Genomic DNA, 12,471 nt, shown 5'->3' with positions numbered 1-12,471 from the left:
AGTGGTGTTTTCGATTTTGATGAATGTGATATAAGTCAAGATCGAAAGACACTATTATCCTAGCCCCACGGTGGGCGCCAAACTGTTTACCCCGAAATCGGATAATCAATTGAATTTGTAAGCGGGTATAGGATATGTGGTTGGATCTTAATATATATATGAGATAGAGAAAATATATATGCAAGAGTTCTTTAATGAAATGGCTAATGATGGCGGTTTGTTTACGAACACAAATATTTATGAACGGCGTAGAAGGCTTGATGGATTAAATATGCTAAAAACATGAACAAAACGGTCGTGGCCGGATCAGAAATTGAAGGAAAGATTGTATATATGGGCTATTCTATTACAAGTGTTCTTGGAGAAATATAGGAACCAACCCCCCTAAGGAAGGAGGACATGCCCTATTTATAGTGCCACATTCTGGATCTCATACAAATGAAGACTAATAAAATAATCATGACAATGACAGCCCTGCACGGATTTGGTGGGATTAGACTGACGGCGCCGTCTGACACACGCATGGTAGGTAGTTGACTATGACAGTACGCCACTGGTGCGGGGCCCGTAGGCGACGGTTACGCGGACCAACGGCCACCCGGTCCAACGGCCATTCGGTCAAACGGATATTCGGTCAAACGGCTATTCGGGGCAACAGCCACAGACGCTCGGATCAGCAGACTTGGCTGTTTCGATGACGGAGAAGACATACTCGTTTAGCTCCGGTACAGATGCCTTCTCCGGGTAGGACTGAACAGCATCCGGTATGTTCTCGCTCCTTTTCCATCACCAATTTACCTTGTCACCGTTCTGGCTCATATCCGGTTTTCACCGTATACAAGTATAACTTCCTACTTCATAGCAAAATATATAATCAACTACATCTGAAAAAACGGAAATGACCTTGGTAGGCAAGAGGCATGATGACCTCCACCTGCTTTAGGGCTCTTCTATATACAGGAATATATGTGCTTCATACACTTCTTTAGCTTAGATATCCAAAGACACCAATATTAAATGGCAAACATGAAGGATAATTGCGATGTTCTTCTTTTAACTTTCCCAGCCCAAGGCCAAATTAATCCATCTCTTCAATTTGCTAAGCGTCTAATCAAGTTGGGAGTCAATGTCACCTTCTCCACAAGTCTATCCGCAATAAGCTGCATGTCTAATTGTCCCTCAACAGAAGGCTTAACTTTCGCTCCATTTTCTGATGGCTATGACACTGGTTACCCCAACGTTAGCAAATCCCTCGATAAGTATCGCGAGTTCCATGCTTCCTTCATCTCTCGCGGGTCCGAGTTTGTGGCCAAAATCTTTACAACCAGGTACCGTAATAATTGAGAGCGGCTCAGTAAATTTTGTGGCCTAAAGCTAAATTTTAACAAGAGACCTTTTAACTTTTTTAACAAAATTCATGCACACTTTTATGTAAAGTTATTTTTCCAACTTTTTGAGACTCCAAGTTATTAAGTATTTTTAATCAATTTATCCTAATGTTCTTTTCACTTCACGATATATTCAATCAGTTAAATATATCTTTGTTAAAAAAATTAATGATATTAGGTTAGATTTTATCAATTTTAATTATAAAAGATTTGTTTCGATAAGTACCGAGAGTTCTCGGCTTCATCACTCTCGGCTCCGAATTTGTGGCTAAAAGCTCTGTAGCTAGGTACTGCAGTATCTAGTGGCAGATACAAGATTTTTCGTAAGCTTCGTAATGTTTAAAGAGCAGGTCACTTTAATGATGCTTAACTCATACACATAGGGGTATAATCTTATTGGTCTAGTTAAATCTTGTGCTAAAAGAGATCAAAAGTTTAATTCTATCAAATCTCTTTTCCATTTAATCCCCATAAGCTAATGATGCGCGCGCTTCACCAATGAACCCGAAGCTTCTACCAGTTGTCCTTGTTTGGGACAACTGTTTACTTTACTAAATGATCTTAATTTTATTTCTTTTGAAACTTATGTACCTTTTACCCAACGGTTTGAAAATCAATTTTGAGCCAGCTGCAAATTTAATCACAAAATGTTAGATTACGATCTAAAATTTTGTAAGTTGTTCCAAACGTTAATTAGACAATAGTCTAGTATTTTGTCTATAAGACTCAGCAATATATGAGCAAACACTAGGTCCGAGTGTAACATTGTCAAAAAGGGCAATTATTCAGGGGTTATATTTGCACAACAACAACAACAAAAAATTATATTTGCACCGTATTTTTAAAAATAGAGACAAATCTAAATGGTGACTTAAAAATGAAAAGTTCGCGTAAATCAGCCATCTTTTCTTTTATTACCTGTGTGATTTTTGCATAATATTATATATATATATATATATATATATATATATATTTGACATTATAATTTTATGGCGAAATGGTGCCGGATGACACAACTTCATTCAATGTGCATCACCCTGGACAATACGCTAAACAGAATTTTTGATACTTCATCGTTAATCTGTCACTCAAGACGATTAGGAATAAATTCTTTTCTATTTAGCGACGAAATTTGTCCCTTGCTAATTTTGTCCTTTTTTTTTTTTTTGGGGGTAGGGCGAAAGAGGGGCGCCCATTCTCGCGTATCATCTACACGAGCGTACTCTCTTGGGTTGGCATAGTGGCAAAGAAGCTTAATGCCCCAGCCACCCCTTCTATGGATTCAGCCAGCCACACTTTTAGCTATCTACTACTATTACTTCACTGGCTATACAAATGATATCAAGAATTGTTTATTAGATGATCAAGCAATTGAGCTTCCTGGACTTCCTTTTCTTGTGGGTACTCGTGAAATTCCATCATTTTTACTGTCGAGTGGTAACCTTATGGACTGGTTAATTCAGACAATGAAAGAGCACGTTGAGTCAATAAATAGTGAAGCTAATGAAAAAGTACTTGTGAACACTTTTGATACTTTGGAACTTGATTCATTGAGGGCTATAAAGAACGTGAATATGGTGGGGATTGGTCCTTTAATTCCTTCATATTTTCTTGATGGAAAGGACCCTTCAGATACTTGTGGAGGTGATTTACAACATTATTCGAAAGATTACATGGACTGGTTGGATTCCATGCCTAATGTATCTGTAGTTTATATAGCATTTGGTAGCTACTCTGAATTACCAAACCAAATGATTGAAGAGATTGCTAAAGGATTGGTAAAGAGTAAAAGGCCTTTTTTGTGGGTAATTAGGGATGGGCAAAAACCATTTGAGAATTTGAGTTGCAAAGAAGAACTTGAACAGCAAGGAAAAATAGTGTCTTGGTGTTGTCAAGTGGAGGTTTTACAACACCGTTGTTTGGGCTGTTTTTTGACTCACTGTGGATGGAATTCGACTCTGGAGAGCTTAGCTTTGCAGATTCCTGTTGTGGCATGTCCGCTTTGGACCGACCAAGGTTGCAATTCAAAGCTTGTTCAAGATGTTTGGAAGACTGGCGTGAGAGCGAATGCGAATGAAGAAGGCATTATTGACGGGGCCGAGTTCAAGAGGTGCATAGAGATTGTGATGGGGGATGGAAAGGAAGGGAAGGAATTGAGAAATAATGCTAAGAAATGGAGGGACTTGGCAAAAGATTCTATGAAGGAAGACGGTTCATCTAATGTGAATCTCAAAGCATATGTTCATGAGGTTCTTGGTAGCCGTGTATAATGATAAAGAAAGATGCACAAATTCTTAAGGGATCACTAATACAAAAATTGTAATGCAACTAGTAAAATACAGAGATTATCAATGGTTTGTTTGATGTAATAAAACCTAGTATACAATATATAAATAAAATACTTGGTTACGTTTGTTTGCTATTATGAGTTTGGTTTGTCACTTTGGTTATTTTAATTCATGTTTGATGTTAAGGACCTGGCTTGACCCTTGTCTTGCCCATTCATTCGATGCAAAAAATAGTTTGAAAGAGGTGGGGTGGGGGTGTCACGCCCTGAACCATGACCTGAGCGTAATTGGACACTCGGTGCCTGGTTGCATGTGACAGAGCGAACCAACTGGCTAGCTGAATCAACGTGTAGTATATATACTAAATGCGGAATAAAATACACAAGAATGCCGTTCAACTAAAAGACTGACTAAATAACCATAAATGCGGAAATACTGAGATAAGTCTGTAAGTATAAATAATTATCTGATATGGCTAACACAAAATCCTGCTAAACTCTGACTAACTGCAACTATAGTCTATGAAGCTTTTAAGGAGTACTGAAATACTGAATGTTTACCGGACAAGGCCCCCGGCATACCTCACTGACTGAAATACTGTAAAGACTGGAAATATAATAAAGCCCGAAGGAACTGGGGCTCACCAAGCAGCTGATACGAGAATCCTAGAGAGCAGATCCGTTATCCTGTAAATCAGTACCTGCATCGTGAAATGCTAGCTCCGAGCAAAAAGGATGTAAGTACATTTGAATTGTACTGGTATGTAAAACCAATTGAAAGAATAAATAGTCGTGGGTGCTCGGGAAAGGGCAGCCCAAATCAATAAAAGATAATATACTGAAACTGAACATATAGATAGTTGAATAGAACAAGAAAAGTAAAGTAATAGGTACTCCCTGTTCTGAATATGAAATCACATGTTTAATTGAGTTAATAGTATGTGGCCTCGACCCAATATAAGTGCACAAATCAGTGGCCTTAGCCAAGTAAGTGCGTTAGTCTATGGCCTCGGCCGAGTAAGTGTGTCAGTCTATGGCCTCGGCCAAGTATACGTATACATAAGACTGTGCCCTCAGGCAGAGATACATATATTCAATATTCAACACTTTATATTAAGGAACTGAGAATCATACTGAAATGCATATCACTAGAATACTGAAAATTACTATGCTGAGACATGTATTCATAAACTGATTATGGAGTTTAAAGCATTAACTGTTCATAAGCATACTGAGTTTTCACGACTGAGACTCATGGGGTATCAAACACAAGTCCATACCGATTACGTACTGAGTTCAAGACATTCAGAATGAAAATCATGAACGAATTATGAAACTATATCGTTTAGAGGATAGAACTTATGAAGCTTTCCATGAAACTAAGACTTAACTCTATTTCTGAAGCAATTCATAATAGTCATAAAAGAATGTGGCGTGGGGATTCCACACGTAGAGTGTTAGCCTTACATACCTTAACTTCGGCCTTTAAGCGTAATACAACGTCCTTTACCCCTTTTAACTTTAATCTATAGCGATATAAGTCAAAGGGAATTATTATTAGTACCATTACTCATATTTTGGTCACTTAGGCATTTTATCAGACACCTTGTGGGCATAAAGCTCCATAACCCTTATTAATGGTGTTTCTTCACTCAATCCCCATTCTCTTGCCTCTAGGTTATTCTACAATCTGATTAGCCATGATTAACATCATTCTTTATCACCCATATGATTACAACAACCCTAAGTCAGCAATCCCAACCATGCAATAGTTCATACGCTTTTTATTATCAAACCCATTAACTTATCTCTCAAGAACCTAGAGTTTAATCACCAATTCACAACTATGATCGATAAAAGGGTGAAAGAATTATCTTTTCGACGTTCTATCTCCTTGAATTCAAAATCTAGGGTTTTCTTCGCCAATCAATATTGCCCTGATCGAAATTCTATGGATTAGAAGGGTTTAATCATGTAGTAAGGTATTAAGGACTTGAATTCAGCATGTAATCATCATAAAACTTACCTTGAAGGGTTCTTGAGGCTTGGGACTTGTTCTCTATGTCTCCAGGGTGATTTTCGAGCTTTAGGGAGTTAGGGAAATAATCTCAACCTTAGTATTAGCTTAAAAATACGAAATTCAAAAATTTGACCCGAAACCCGACCCATCCGCGATGGGCCCACGTCGCACGCCCATCGCGGGGTGCTTTGTAGAGTTTTGGTTAGAAAGGCCCTTTTTGCGCGATGGCTGCACGACGCGTGGCCATCGCGGGTCACTGCATCTGCATAGTGTTTTCGTAATGCTCATAACTTCTCGTGACAATCTCTGTTAGACCTGGTCTGCGATATGGATGGAAAGGTATTTCAACGTACTATTACTTTCATTGAGGAAGCTTTTCCAAATTCTCAACTAATCAAGGGGTTATGGTTGCTTGAAATATTCCCCTTGGCCACTTTTGCGAAAACATGCAATCTTCTAAATTTCGTTATACTCTCTTAGAACGAGTCAAGCATTAGTCTGAAGATCCAAGGTGTTCAGGTGGGTGGGGGTAGAGACCTGACATCTAGTACATAAGGATTGTAATCTACAATATGCAAAAGATATTGAAGGTAACCTATACAACTTCCATATATACTATATACAAAAGTAATCAACTAACAAAATAGTTATTCTTGTCATATCTTCTTTTTATGCTAGGAAGTTGAGATTTGTTTAGTTGAAATAGCCCCTTCGCTTCTCTTGGTAGTTGCTGGTTAGAGTAGCAGAATGTGTTATTTCCACTTGAGGATGCAAGTTTAGTAAAAAAGTCAACAATACCATTAGCTTCTCTGAAGCAATGTAATTTGGTGATATCTTTTCACTCTATCGCCTGTGTAGTATCTTGGATAATTCTTCTGAGTTTGAGATTGCTTGTGTCTTTGTTCTTCAGTATATCCACGATTTTAAGTGATTCCAACTCCAACAGAATCTTGTCAAGACCATAATGTAAGCACCATTTCAGTCCATAATTAGCAGTCACTGCCTCAGCTTAATTATTAGTGCCGCAGTTTATTGTCACTGAGAAGGACATAATCAGATCCCCATGTTAGTTTCTAATTACTCCCCCAATTTCAGCTTTTCCAGTAGTGCTGTCATAACTAACCATCAAAGTTTATTTTAACCAATGGTTCAGTAAGTTTTGTACCACACCACCTGCCTCCAATTTACAATTGGTTTCAACTTTTCACTAGTGCTACGTATCTTATTCCAGCCACCCTCTACGTTGACCCTTGGAAAAGTAGCAATCATAAAAGCTTTGATATTCCAGAATATCTGGTGCTCCATTTTGTACCTATTCATTTTCTTACATCCCAAATTTGTATGAATTCCAAGATCTCCATATCTCCCAAAAAAATAATACTCCCTCTATCCCAAAAAGATTATCCTCCTTTCCTTTTTACTCTATTCCAAAAAGATTGTCCCTTTCTATATTTAGAAACAATTTAACTTTATGAGATGGTTTACAGCCACACAAATATCTCAGGCTTGTTTTGGATCACACATTTCAAAAGTCTTTCTTTATTTCTTAATTTTGTGCCAAGTCAAAAGAGAACAATCTTTTTGATACGGAGGGAGTAATAATATGCTTGACTTGAAGGATCATTTGGTGCATCCTGTTTTTGGGCATCACATTTCATCAGTGGTTATTAGTCTGATGTTTCAATGATTGTGAGTAATACCAAGAGGAGCCCTAAATAAATTTCATAAATGATCAGTCACCTCACCTTCAATGAAAGAATGGTTGAGGGAGTCATCTACAGGAATTTGATAGCACAAGCATTTGGACGTGATTTGTATGCCAAAATTTGAAAATTGCTTCATTAAAAGGCACTTCTCCCAGGTACAATCTGCAGACACCCCCCCCCCCCCCCCCCCCCCCCGCGCCAAAAAAGAGAGAGAGAGAGAGAATTTGACTGGAATATTTAGTGCCAAATTCTACTTAGATCATGATGTTGCTACTCCTTATTTTGTATGATTTTCTGCCAAGCTGAGCTTTTGGAATAACTACCATCTGGAGTGTCAATCCAGATGGCATCATCCCTACATTGTTGATCACCAATACCCACTTGACAAATGGATTGGAAGAATTGGACAGTGACAGCTGCACTAATTTTAGGCACGTTCCAGCCCACATTAGTTATGTAGCTGCTCACTGTTTCTTTGGCATTTCTACCAACATTTGGTGTAATTTTGGCTAGAGCTCCCAAACCTGTCCAATTGTTTCATCAGAAATTACTCCGTCGTTCATTGATTTTTCACAGTAGCCTGCATTCCACATTTTCTCTTGCACTGATCATCTGCTTCCGCAATTGAGAGTCTTTGTTGGCCAATTTTTGCAACTGGATGACTTCTAGCACAATACTTGTGAATAAGAAAATCTGCTAGTAGTGATGGTCTTGTCCTGAACCTCCATCGTTTTTTGATTGCCGGTGAATTGGAAATATCTTTCATCCTTCTAATGCCTAAGCCCCCTTCTTCTTTTGGATAACACAGATTGAGCCTTGCACTCTAGTGATATTTATTTTTGTCACTTGTTGCTCTCCAGAAAAATCTTGCAAAATACTTCTCAAAAAGTAGTAGTGTAGTCTTCGGAGGACATTGTTGACAGTGAATATGTTGGAAGAGCCTGAATCACACTTTTGATCAACACTGTCTGGCCCCTAGTGACAATACTTTACCATGCCATCCACTTAATCTCTTGACCACCTTATTGACCATATCATCATAATTTTGACTCTCTTTAATTTCTTCCTAAGGTATAAAGTGAGAATTAGTTATTAAATTGTTAAAAAGATTGTGATAGTTAAGGACTCAGTCGGATATTGGTAATAAAATTATGCTGCCTGGAAAGTGATGCCAGGGGGCGACGAAGTCTTGACTGAGTTGCTTTTTAATTTTACTGTAGAGACGCTTATAGCATCCTCTCTATGCCGTGCGGTACTGATTCCTTTGTCATTACGCCGTCCATAGATTCATTTATGTTCTGTTCTGGGAAAAATTGAAATTGAACAACTATCAGAAAATGTATTTAAGTTTATTGAATTAAGATCTTTCTGCACCGGGACTGCTATTTTCACCAGACTTTGAGAATAATACAAAACTTTGTATCAATTTTATGGGTAAATTAAGTCTTTTTGATTATAAGATTATCTCAGTTCTAATAACATTACTAGTAATAAGAGACAAATCTACCTCCTAGCAACTGGAAATGTCCAATGAACTAATCAAATATCAGCTGGGACTCCAAATTAGAGGTTCATAATCCGCACCTAAGCGAGCATAATGTATATATCTCATTATCTTGCATGCAACTACGCTCCAATCAGCAAACAATAATGTATACATCTTTCATGAGCTGCAATCAGAAAAAATGTGCGTATGCATTAACTGACAAAGTTAATAAATAACCGCTTTTTGGACCGCTATTTAAAACATAGCCAAAATTTATCAAGTATTCACAAAATTGAGCCGTCTCGGTAATGTTTGAATGTAATTCACATTTTAGATCTTCGGGTAAAAGTTGCTTTGACAGTTCAAAACTTCAGACCTTGAAGTCTGAAGGGAAGGTGGGGGGGAGGGGGGTTGATAGCGGCTGAGGCAGTGGTATATTACAACTCGGAGGCTTGGTATTATGACACTAACATGTATAGAATAGTAGGAATCCCAGAAACCCAGTCTACTGCACGACGCCAAAATGTTATACCAGACGTAATACAAAAAATAATACTACATAGAAGAGGAGATTAAAAATGTCGAGAAAAAAAAATACATATTGTGTACGATAGGACTGGGAATGAGTAACAACAGTAGCAAAGCGAGGAATAGTTGGGAAGCTAGACATGAAGTGGGTTGATGAGGATAACTAAGCTAACACACTAGAGTGCACATCTGGAAGACAAGCAGTAGCATTGGTGGTGCTTCAGGGTTTTTTTTTTTTTTTTTTTAAAATTCAAAATATATCATCAAATATTTAATTTAGATATTATTTGGATTCCATTAGTATAAGGATTCGGAATTTCACTAATAAGCGTGTTCAAGATTATGTATAAAAAGTAATTTTGACCGATACACGCAATATAAGTTTCTATGATACACAATATATTTTCTAATAAGGGTGCTTAACTGGCCACCCTTCATTGTATGCGTTTAAAAAGTAACTTTTGTCCAATAACAACATGATTTATTGTCTACATAATATAATTTTCGACGAAGGGTGTTCAACAAATCAACCCTTCAATTTATGTGGGTCCGCCATAAAGGGGGAATATTCATAAGTTTGAGGAAAAAATGATTGACATCCCAAAAAAATGAGTTTATAAACTCAATTTTCCAAATACAGACATTAATTTGTGAGCTGTGTTAGCCAATTTCTAGTTTCCCAGTAATCAAATGAATGGTTAATATTAGTGCAAGTCCATAATAATGGTTATTATCAGCGCAAGGAAGTTTTACACCAAATTGCTAGAACTAATTGGCCTTGTTCGACTTTGTACACATAATGTCAAGTGAAAACGTGCTTAGTCCGCTAAAACCCTCCATAGTTAGCTTTCCACAATGCGATTCAATTTGAACATAATTTCAATCAGAGACTCAGCCAGGATTTAAACTTTATAGGTTCTAAATTGCCACCGTGTTCATAACTTGTCTTAGTTGCTGGGTTCGCAACTATATATTTCTAGATATTTGATGAAATTCCCGATACAAACATTAGTGTCTAAGAAAAAGTTACCAGACTCGTCTAAACCTGACAAAATCTAGCTAGCAACATGGAGAAGTAATCACCATTGACAGATTTCTATGAGAACTGAAGAAAAGGAAATAGAAGCATAAACTAGAGAGAAGAAAATTGTTTCATTGGATTGAAAACGGAAAAGGCCAAATGTACCCCTCGTTATACTTTTGGTCTAGATATACCCCCTCGTTATACTTTTAATCCAAATATACCCTCTCGTTGTACTATTGGTTCGAATATACTCCTCCTCCGTTAAAGTTGTCTAAGGTGGACATCCAATCCTACATGACACTAACATTTGATGAGGTGAATGCCATGTGGCATGTCATCTCATCACCCCTCCCATTTTACACCTCGCCTCTATTTGTTTTTCCACCACTAAAATCTCCTTTTCCGTCCACCTCCATTACTGCCGTATAGTTGAAGCTCTGGAAAAAAATGTCCTTCCAATTCTCCAACCTCCCCCCACTGCAACAACTGTGTGTTTCGTCTCTGTGTTCCATCATAAATCTACATAAAAGAACAAAAGAAATTATTTTGCTTATCCAAAACTCTAAGTAACATTATTTTAGTTCTTAACAAAATAATTTTGTTCAAAGAAGATACGCTTCTATTTGTCTCAAAGAACCAATATAGCCTGCTTCAAAAAGAAGAAGAAAAAAAGATCTAAGATTGCCTTTTTTTTTTTTTTTTTTTTTAATTAGTGTTATAGAATAGATGAAACAAACAAATTATGGGTTTATTAACCTCAAATCCTAAAATGGTTCATCCAGTTTATAGATTAGTATAACAGATACATTATAGAAAATTAACACTAAATGATACTATTTGAGGTATCAGACATGTTCATCAGCACTAGCACAGTTGATTATCCAGTTGCAGGGCTTAAAAGCATAATTTTACTGCATAAAAACAAAGAAATTGCAAAAGAGGGTGAAAGTAAGGATGAATGTCTTTAGGCAGCAAAGTGAACGACGCCGTAATCTTAGCTCTTTCTTGCTCTCAAACGCACACGCAAGTATACACGGTCGTACACGTAATATAGGATATTTAAGTCTAGATATCAATCCCACAGAGACTTAGATTCTACTGTTAAACTAATTCAAATTCAAATAAAACTATTCAAGAAAGTGAAAATCAAGGTGTTTGTTATAACTAAACTAAAACTAAAAAGTAAACAATTTGTGATGGGTATTTTTGTGACTGAGAATATTTTGACAAAGATTGTAAGGTTTATCAGATGATGGAGAGTTCCAGGGTCATGACTTTCGACAATCCCGTTGATCTTCTGACAATTCTACCTATCTTATTTCCTAGGTTACTAGTTGACTGGTTAATTACAACTTTATGAGTATCTTCCGAGTTGCTCACAAGCCTGTAGATGCTACTATAACGCCTATATCCCTATGGTCGCCAGAGGTAATAAGAACGCATTTACTTCTCCGTATTCAACTAAGCAAGGCTAAATGGTATATTCCTATCCTCATTAGCGAAACGATTATATCGAACAAGCCTTATTTATTCTTATTACGCATGCAAATTCGCTATCCCTAGTTCAATTCACACGCCGCAGATAATGTTTAACTATTGGCCAGATAATCAAACAATTAAGATCAAGAATAAATAAGCAACCCAAAATACGGAAATTTAATTGATAGAAATTATCGTCAAACCAACTATCATGTCTTTCGCCACAACCCCAGAATTAAGATATTAGCTACTCATGATTCGATCATAGACAAAAGAATTCATGATTAGCCTAGGGTTCATGAAGATAAATACGGAGAACAAAAGGGTTAATGACGGATTTCAAGTGTCCCAAAGTATCTCAGCACTCCGTTCTCAACCCTCCAAATAAGTATTTATAGTCTAGGAATTTAATGACTCAAGAATAGACAAAATCCTAATTAAATTCAGACAGGTTGAGCCCATCTTGTGCTGGTTGCGCGTCGCGAGCTCAGCACGGACCCTTTAGTGATTTCTAGATTATTAATGTGCCAAGTCCGCCACGGGCGTGCAGAGC

General features: G+C 37.3%; 1 pseudogene; it reads left to right on the top strand.

Moving 5' to 3' along the window:
* The first annotated feature begins 332 nt into the window (after positions 1-332).
* Positions 333-3,726, top strand: LOC132642413 (UDP-glycosyltransferase 75C1-like; annotated as a pseudogene).
* The last annotated feature ends 8,745 nt before the right edge of the window (positions 3,727-12,471 follow it).

Source organism: Lycium barbarum, chromosome 5 (assembly GCF_019175385.1).
Source record: "Lycium barbarum isolate Lr01 chromosome 5, ASM1917538v2, whole genome shotgun sequence".
NCBI lineage: Eukaryota > Viridiplantae > Streptophyta > Magnoliopsida > Solanales > Solanaceae > Lycium > Lycium barbarum.
This window is presented reverse-complemented; position numbering and strand designations above follow the sequence as displayed.